This window comes from Capsicum annuum, chromosome 3 (assembly GCF_002878395.1).
Source record: "Capsicum annuum cultivar UCD-10X-F1 chromosome 3, UCD10Xv1.1, whole genome shotgun sequence".
NCBI lineage: Eukaryota > Viridiplantae > Streptophyta > Magnoliopsida > Solanales > Solanaceae > Capsicum > Capsicum annuum.
In genome coordinates, this window is record NC_061113.1 from 27627190 (window position 1) to 27637274 (window position 10085).

General features: G+C 29.1%; 1 long non-coding RNA gene across 1 annotated transcript; it reads right to left on the reverse strand.

The window, feature by feature from the left end:
* Positions 1-8665: 8665 nt before the first annotated feature.
* LOC107866421 lies at positions 8666-9594 on the reverse strand. Its single transcript, XR_001672931.2, has 2 exons — positions 9096-9594; positions 8666-8799 (listed from the first exon to the last, which is right to left on the reverse strand). It is a non-coding gene; the product is annotated as an uncharacterized LOC107866421 (long non-coding RNA).
* Between the last annotated feature and the right edge of the window lie 491 nt (positions 9595-10085).

The window sequence follows — 10085 nt, forward strand, 5'->3', positions numbered from 1 at the left end:
ATATATTGTAGTATATATATATATTGAAGTATATGTTTTATTTAAAGAAGTACATACATTGAATGGTACGTATATATGTGTATATATTTTCTAAAGTGGTATATATAGTTAACGTATACATGTGTATATATTTTATAAATTAGTATATAACTATATATTTAGTGTGTTATATATTATAGTATATATATATTGAAGTATATGTTTTACTTAAAGAAGTACATACATTGAATGGTACGTATATATATGTATATATTTTCTAAAGTAGTATATATAGTTAACGTATACATGTGTATACGTTTTATAAATTAGTATATAACTATGTATTTAGTGTGTGTATATATTGTAGTATATATATATTGAAGTATATATTTTATTGAAAGAAGTACATACATTGAATGGTACGTAAATATGTGTATATATTTTCTAAAGTAGGATATATTTAACGTATACATGTGTATATGCTTTATAAATTAGTATATATATATATATATATATATATATATATATATCATATATTTAGTGTGTGTATATATTGTAGTATATATATATATTGAAGTATATGTTTTATTTAAAGAAGTACATACATTGAACAGTACGTATATATGTGTATATATTTTCTAAAGTAGTATATATTTAACGTATACATGTGTATATGTTTTATAAATTAGTATATATATCATTATATTGTAGTATATATCTTGTAGTATATGTTTTATTTAGAGTAGTCTATATATTTAACTAACGTATAGTCTCATACACGATTACATGTGTAATTGTGTATATGTATTATGTGTATATATTTTTTAAAGTCTAATGTAGTATATACTATATATATATAGTGTATATATATTGTTTATTGTATTTAAAATGTATATAGGTGGATATATATAGTGTATATTGGAGAATTTTGTTTTGGTTTTTGACCGGTTTTGACTAAATTTAGGTGGGTTGGACCAGGTTGGGTTAAGTAGATCAGTTCAGGGTTGTTTTTAAAAATTTTAGTGTTGAGCCCGAAATCGAACCGACCCGTTTAACTAGGCCCAAATCCAAACTGGCCCACTAACTGGCTAAAATTCATGGGCCGGTTCTGAATTGACCTAGCTCGACTCACTTAACACCCTTAGAAGGAATAAACCAAAACTTCATCTCATTTTCTTCCTCTAGTCTTCAAACATAATTAAAGTCAAGCTTTGGAAGGTACAATTACTTTTCCCATTAACAATGATGGAATGATTGAAATTCTTCCATCTTAATTAGAGATTTGAATTAAAATTTCTTGAAATGAAAAAAATCATACTGAAAGTGATCTGCTCAAAAATTAACTCTAGTATATATGAATTTGAATTTAGTTAAGCTTAAATAAAGATATCGACAATAGAGTAAAAAACTCAAAAAATGTACCACTTTTCTTAGAAAATCAGCCAGTTGCCATCATGAATCTATATATAATATAAAGGAAGGTCATAGAGGAGGTGATGTTGCACCCCTCCATGACCTCCATTCATATTTATTTTTTTTCTCAAATTTTTAATATTTTTCTCTCATTTTAATACAATCTATTTATTTTATCTTCTTTTCTTTCCCATCCTTTTCGTTTCAACCTATGTTCAATGTAATTGCTGCATGAGCAAAACCACAATAACTATCATTTATTATTAATCCACCGTATCATGTTCCTTAACTGTAACAATAAGCATTTACAACTTTTGAAGTCTAAATATTTATTTTGCAACTCTTCTCCTCAATTGTGATTATCCTAATGTAGAAAAAGTTTCATTTCTTTCTTTTTTTAATTCTATAAATTCTTTCTTTATCCCCTATTTAATATTTATCTTTTGAAATTTTAAGAATATAATTCATTTTTCATTTCAAATGCTTGAATAAATTAATTTCGAAGAACGAAAGAAAGACACAACAAAGTACAGCTGAAAGCTTAATTTTTTTTGTCACAATTATATCCTGTTTTTTAGATGTTCAAAATAGTGATAATAAAAATTTATTTGTATCTAAACGTTGATTGGAATGAATTTTACCCTCTCAAATGTATATTATTACTTTGAAATAGCAAATGACTTCGGAGAACATACCGATATAAAGTTAGGCAATAGAAAAAATTAACGGAGCGACATTTTCGCATATATTGTTTGTTCTATTTTGGAAATGTGTAAAATATAAAAGAATTCATAATATGAATATTTGTATTAAATACAATTGAATGTTCATAGGATATGTGGTAATTACTTTTCGATAAAAAGTTGTGATTATTTTTGTAAGTTCACATGTTGTGCTATATAGATGCTCTGATTGTCAATGCATGTATAAAGGAGCAGACTTGAAAGAGATTTTTACAAGAGCATCTTGTCATTTGAGTTTTTTCACCAATCATAAAAAATAATCAAAAAAAATATATTATGTTTCAAATATTTCATCTTTATTATTTTATATTTTATATATGAAATTTTTTATTTTCGTAAGTTTATAATTTCTATTGATTCAAAATAATAAAACTTATGACTTTGTTGGAAGTAATTATCTTTTTTATCCTCTTTTTGGCCTTTAGTATGCTAAAAAATGTGTAGATATATTGCATGAATTTTTCACTACAAATCCTTCAGTGTATGCTTCAAATAATATTAAAAAATCTACACAATAATGTTTTGAGTCTCTTTAGTTTCTCATCTTTATTATAATCTTTGGTTAAGATTTTTTTTTTAATTTTTTTTAGATAATATTTTTTATTTCTCTATTTTTATTGTAAAATAATAACGATGTCAATTAATTATTCATTCATATTCTTTGTAAAGTTAATGATCTTTATTTTTATTACTAAAATAATTAATTGTAATATTCATACATTACTTTGGTATGCCATATCATAGTCCTATTAACAAAGATATTTAAAGATTTTGCACAAATGACATATTAGTTTTTTAAGTTACTTCTATTATGTTTTTGGTGCTTATTATATTCATGCTTTAGTTTAACTTGCAGAATAAGATGAAAGTTATTGAATGGTAATCGACTTATGAAAGCGAATAATGTCGACAAGAGCTCGAACGATTGTGCATTTATTTCATTTTATCTTTTATCTTTTAATGATTAAGGTCATAAGAATGATGTTGCATTATTTATCTTTTTATATGTTCTCTTTATGATTTCTCTTTATTTTGTATGTTATATGAATTCCTAATTATAGTAAGTTTATAATCTTTTTTGGTTCAAAATAGTTACTTACCACGTTATTGAAAGTCTGTTGACTGCCAACTAAAAATTTTTCTCTATGTAATGATGCTTTAAGATCTCTTATAACCGCATAAAGTGCGAACAACTTCACTAGTATATCTAGAATCTTGAAAGAATTTACTCGCTTGAAATTGATAAAACATGTCCTCTCCGTTTCATTTAAGTTTACTCTTTTGCTAAAATTTTTAACTTGAATTTAATTATCAATATTATCTCTTTCATTAAATGACTTTATAAAGTGAATATACTCATATATATATATATTTTTAAAGTTTAACTAATGAGATTAATTTAATAAAATAAATTCTTAATAAATATTTTTCTTAAGAAGAACGTAAAATTAATAATAACTAATTATTTTTGAAATGGAAGAAGTAAGATAAACATTATGAACTTTAAATAGTTCTTAACGTATGTTGCCTTGAGCTGAGCATGCGGAGGAGTTTTAGCAAATGAATTATTTATTGGAGCAAGGATAATAAAGTTGAAAAAGAACAATTAATGCCTTTTGAATTTTATAAAACACACTTATTTTGGACTAAACTTGTTTGGCTTTAAGGATGGTTTGATATGATGTATTAGAGAAAATAATATTAGTATTAATAGCCCACAAGAGTATTATTGAGGGATTGGGAGGTGAGTTTTTTGTGTGGAGATCACTAGGATTGAATTCAGTCCTTCATCTGTCGCTCAATCATGGGCTCATTGTACGAGGCTCGCCCAGTACGGCTTACAAGGTATGGTTGAGTGGTTGGGAGGTGGGATTCATGTGGGAGACCTGAGATCGAATCTAGCCTCAGTCTGCCACTCATCTTTGAGCTCGTCACATGAAACTTGCTTAGTGCAGTTTACATTTCCTGTATAATTTGCGAGCTATTGTACAATGAATAAATTACCACAAAATGTTCACTCATAAAATAAAGGTTATGACAGAGGTTGTGAATTTTTCTGAGGTTTCAAAAAAATATTAGTATTGATTTTGATATTATGTACTCTCTTGTTTGATAGTGTTTGCAATTATCAATGTATAACTAATACGCCCATTTAATACTATTCTTATACTTTCTTAGTTCATTTTTTACTTATAATAAATAATGCAATTATCATACACATTAGGTTTCTATATGCTCTTTAATTTATCAATGTGCCAATAAGACGCAACATCATATAATGTGAATAGTAGAGAATGTCTATTAAAACGTAAAACTTAAAAGATTTACTTGACACGACATGTGTTAGTTGCAATATAGTATTTAAAAAGTACTTCAATGGGATAAATTGTTAACATGGTCTAGGATGAAATAAGTACTAAAATTAATGATAGTGTAAATAGTATAATGGTTGACTTAAGAGTTAATTTATGAAATCAAACAAGTGAGTCTAAACAAATATTTCCAGAAGCGTCGGTGATTATGTTGAATTAGTCAATACTCCCAAGCTATATACATGATAAATAATAAAACAACAAAACCAGGAGGCAGTCGGTGCAAAGTGCCAAAAAATACATAGAGAAATTGACATAAAAAGTCGAACAATAAAATAATAGTCAATAAATATAATATAATGTAACAATATACATAAAGTAAATTGCGATACAAAAGACTATATATATTTTAATTAATCTAATTTAACTAGCAAATATAATTCTTTTTAGCCAGTCAGACAAATGTACCGTGACTTGCCCAAAATAAAAGGGCAAAACAACATAAATCCCGACATTTTAGAATTTAAGTGTAAAAAATTTTGATATTTTACATAATTATTGAAAATTTGAATTTTAAATTTATCGAGATATATAATTAGCTTTTGATATATTTAAGGAATAAACATTTTTTTCTTTGTAAAAATACATAATAGCTCCCGATACATTTTTTTCAATTATGGGTCTGTCAAGATACATAATATATCCAACGAAGATATATTTTTTTATTTGTAAAGATACTTAATTAACTAGATACATAATTAGCTTCCAATATATATTTTTTGATTTTAGGTCTGTTGAGATACATAATATATCAAATGAAGATACATTTTTTCCTCGTAAAGATACATAATTGACTCCCTATATATTTTTTTTCAATTTTGGGCCTGTCGAGAACTCGAGATACATAATTAGCTCCCGATATATCCAATGAAGATACATAGTTAAATGAGATTTTTGAATTATTTTATAAGGATGGAAACTTGTAAATATAATAAGTTAAGGCATATATATTTATGTTAGTTTTCCTGGAAAAAGATTAATAATTCAAAGTCTGTGTAACCTTAATTGGAAGCTTACTTTTATTAGTTGTAAGTAACGTAAACGTGTTTGTTTCCGACATTCAGTCGTTTTGCGAATTATTGATTGCATATATTGACTTCTAAGGGTGTGTTCATAAGGAAAAAAATGTTTCCAAAAATATATTTTTAATTTTTTTTATATATGGCAATCAAATATTTTTAAAATAAGTTTTTGGGAAATCACAAAAATGATTCACTTATGAGTGTAGGGAAAATAAGTTTTATAATAGACATTTTCATTAATTATCAGGTCCCCCCCCCCCGGCGCCCCATTCTCAATATTCTAACTCTACTCTAACCCCAAGCTCAACCCCCACCTCCACATCCATAATATTTGTCTGAATTATATATAAATATTCTGAAAATTAATTTTTTTTTATTCGTCAATCATTTTTTTTAAAAATAAATTAGAAAAACACTTTTCTTTTTTGGTGAAAAATGCCCGGCCCCCCCACCACTACCAAACACACCCTAAAAGTGAATCCAAATATTAAGATCTCTAATAGGTACTTGACTACAAATTCCCATGTAAATAATTAGTAATCAATTATCTAAGTCCAGAAATCTAGTAGCTACCACTGTCAAAAGTAAGTAGGTGTAATAGTTTGCCTTGAGCAAGAACAGACAAAAAGAATGGAAGATTGATTGTCTAAGATTTGGTTTAACTAATCACATTCTATGCACCTAAGTAGTTTGGAATCGAATAAATACGTCTCTATCACCAGCTACTTATTTAGTATAAAAATTTATTATGCTAATTTTGTCAACAAAAGTTGGTACATAAACATATCCTAGTTAAGCCGGCACCTTCTTTTAAGTGTTTGTTTAGATTGTATATTGCTAATACTCTACCAATTAGTATTCTCTAGCATCTAGTCCTTTTTACGAGCTACAAAAAGAAAAGGTTTGGCTTTTGTTTTTCTGGAAAAGTCAAAATATATGAATTATTTCTTAATTTTACCCTTAAAAGCTTTACTTTTGTATGTAGTCATCAATTACTCATTTAGAGATGGTGATAAGTATAATCTAATCAAATGCTCTCACTGTAAAAGACTAACAAATAATCTTCTTAATGTATATTGCTTGTCAAGCCTTAGACGATAGATAAAAAGAATAGCCAGAGAAAATGCATTTTCCATTTTAACGAAACTAGAAGAATATATAATTAAAGTCTGTATAAACTAATATAGTTTTTATTGTTATATAAGTATATGAGTGGCGTATGGATAGTTTTAGCTGAATTTGGGCGAGTCTAGAATCTAGACTCTAGATCAATAAGCTAAATCAACAAATGAATTATCAGAACTTTTGAACCCTGCTTATTCTTTAGGTAAATTTTCAACGTCAAAAGTTGTTAAACTTGAAGTGTTGGCTATGAAGTAAGCGGGCTTAAAAGTTATGCTCATCTTTAAAATCATTCCTTTAACGGAAAAGGGTAAAAAATACCTCTGAATTATTAAACATGGATCAAAAATACCCTCATTTTGTTTTTTGGCTCAAACAAATTATATTATTGTTAAGTAGTATATAAATTATATTGTATGTATATATGTGTATATGTTTTCTATAGACTAAGGTCTAAAGTAGTATATATTTAAGATATACATGTATATGTATTTTCTAAAGTAGTGTAATATGTAATGTATATATGTTATACGTTTATTGTTTAACGTATTTAAAATGTATATATATGTGTATATATAGTATACATTGAAAAAAACATGAAAATTTGAATTTGATTTTTTTTTTTTTTACATAAAGGACCGGTAACCGACCCAGTTCTCGAATTGAGGCGGGATGAACCGGTCCAAACCATTAAAATCGGTTCTACACTATGTGGGCTAGTCACGGGCCATTTGAAAATTTTTAACTATTGGGCCCAAACCAGCCCGACCCATTAAGAATTGAGCTCTGACCGGCCACAGACTGGTAACATTTAATGGGCCGGTGTCGGATTGAATCGGACCGACCCGGTTGACAGGTATAGTTAGTTTACATATACTCAGATCTATTGTTTTAATTTATTTGCATGATTTTTATTTTACATGGAGCTTAAGAAATAAAATATATTTTCTTTAGTTGAAATTTAAAAGTTTTAAGATATGTCGTATGAAAATTGATATTAGAAAGTTGCTTAGAAAAGTGAAAAAAATATTTTTTTAAAATAAATTAAAAAGGAAGGTGTCACACCTCTTTTTTACCCAAAACAGATTAATTTTAAAGTTTGAAAGAGTTTTAATATTAAAGTAACAAAAAATGAAATTTGTTTCCAAAAAGGACTATTTACATTTTTTATTCAGAATCGCCACTTGACGAAAATTCTCTTCAAAACTGTTGGATTCTTTAAAACTGATTTGCGAATAGAGATTTCAGCTAAGGAATTCTGTTAACCGAGGAAAGGTATTAGGTACCCCTCAGTCTCGTAGTTTGACCACGATCGCTTTGTGAAGTATATCGGCTAATTCGACACTAAAAGTGTATAAACTACGTAAAACACACAATAATCAAACAACACAAACACAAACAAAACAAATCCCCAAAATATAGTGTCCAGTCCAATTTATGCAATCCCAAAATAAAAAAATACCGAAATGTAAACCTACACTAACCTGCACTATCCTAAACTACGCTCCAATGCTTTACCCGATGTCTAGAGCCTTGATCACAAGCCTCCTTTGCATACATGATACTTCGGGGCATTCCCCGAATAAATCAATACAAACCCTTCGGATATTCCCCGACCAAATGAATACACTTGAATCATATACGACAAACTAGAAAACATTCAACACACACATTCAAACATTCAACAAAACACCATTCCTAAGTTTTGCCTACCCGAACCTAAACTTTTGCCTATTAATCTTTCGACCTAAAATATGATCCTATTGAGTTCACAAACTAGATATTTATTCTGAATTAAACAAAACAACAATAAACCAAAATTAAACTAAATTCACCTTTTTTATCAATTTCTCAATTCCACCCCAAATTTCCTTTCTAACACCAAATTTCCATAATTCACGATTACCATTTCAATAATACACAATCACTTTTCAACAAAATTAAGCAATAAATCAATATCACCCACTATTCAATCATGCCTCACGAACACATATAATGAAATAAAATAAGAAGAGATGGAATTGGACCTTTTGATAATTGATTTTTTGTTGATAATAATAAGTTAAAGAAATCCGAATTCGAAACCCCAAATAGATAACCTCCACAGCATGAAATCCAACTCGGTATTGAGGAATTTGAAACCTGAAACTGAACTCAATGAATGGGTCAATACAAACAAAAACCCAAATCCCCGAACCAGTGACGAATACCGATGAACCTGGAACAAAAATCGCAACAGAACACAACCAATCCGTATGGGAATGTTTTCCAGCCGGATCTACTTAGGAAAAAAATGAAAATGGAGAAATTTTAAGCTTTTTGCGACTGGATCGGTCGAACGACGAACCAAAAGTTGATTACACCAAAATTTAAAAAAAAAAAAAAGCTCGAAACAGGGACCAAATCTCACTGAAAAAACTCAAAACAAAGATCGAATCTCTCACCAGTTCACTATTCCGCTCATTCCCTTTCCGTATTCAGTCCATTGCGCTCTTTCTCTCAACTATGTGCGCCTGTTGGGAACAAGAAAAGGAAAAAATGGAGCCCCCAAAATTGTGTGGGTGTCTGTATTGCCAAGAGAAAACTGAAAAAGGAAAAACAATAGAGTCCCCCTTTTCTCTCAGTTTCCCGATCCCCATCGAACCTCACTGTGTGGGTGCGTATTCCAGTGGTGTATGTGTATCACGGTGTGTCGGTGTGTGTGTTGAGTGTGTATATGAGAGCTGTGTATTGCCGTGTTGTCAATTTGTGAGACCAGGGATGAAGAAAAGAGAAATGGCCTGTGTGTATATGGTGTCTCGTGAGTGTATTTGGTGTATTCTGGAAGAAGAGAAAAAAAAAGTGTCTCTTTTTTTATGGAAAATAAAAGTCTGTATATTGTATTGTTGCTGTGTGGGGTCCCGCGGAGTAAGGGGTAAGGGGTAAGGGGTAAGGGGTAAGGGGTATAGGGTGTAGGGGTGGGATAGGATAGTGGTTAGGATAAGGTGTAAAAATTAGTTTTGATAAGGAAATATTAGGGATTAGGGATTTAATTTGTTAGGATTTGTTGTATTTATTTCCTTGCGGGGAAAATGTAGAATGGGTGAGGGTATGTGGTAAGGTAAGCTAAAAATGAATAAAATTGAACTTCGGGAGGGATAAAATTAGGTGTCTACATCATGACCTTTTTTGGGTGTAAACACAAAGTGTTTTCACACAAAAAAATAGACAATTAAACCAAAATTTGACCCGATCATTATTCGAAGAAAGAAACAGGAGGAAGAAGGACAACCGAGTTGGAGGGTCGAGTGAGGTCCCGTCATGGTTTCGATCCGCGGCTCTGTCATTACATCAAAAATAAAAATTACAAATTAAAACATAAATAAAACTACAAAAATCCTATCTATGCACCATCTTTTGCTCTTGACTTGCTATTTCATCACCCTGTTCTTCAG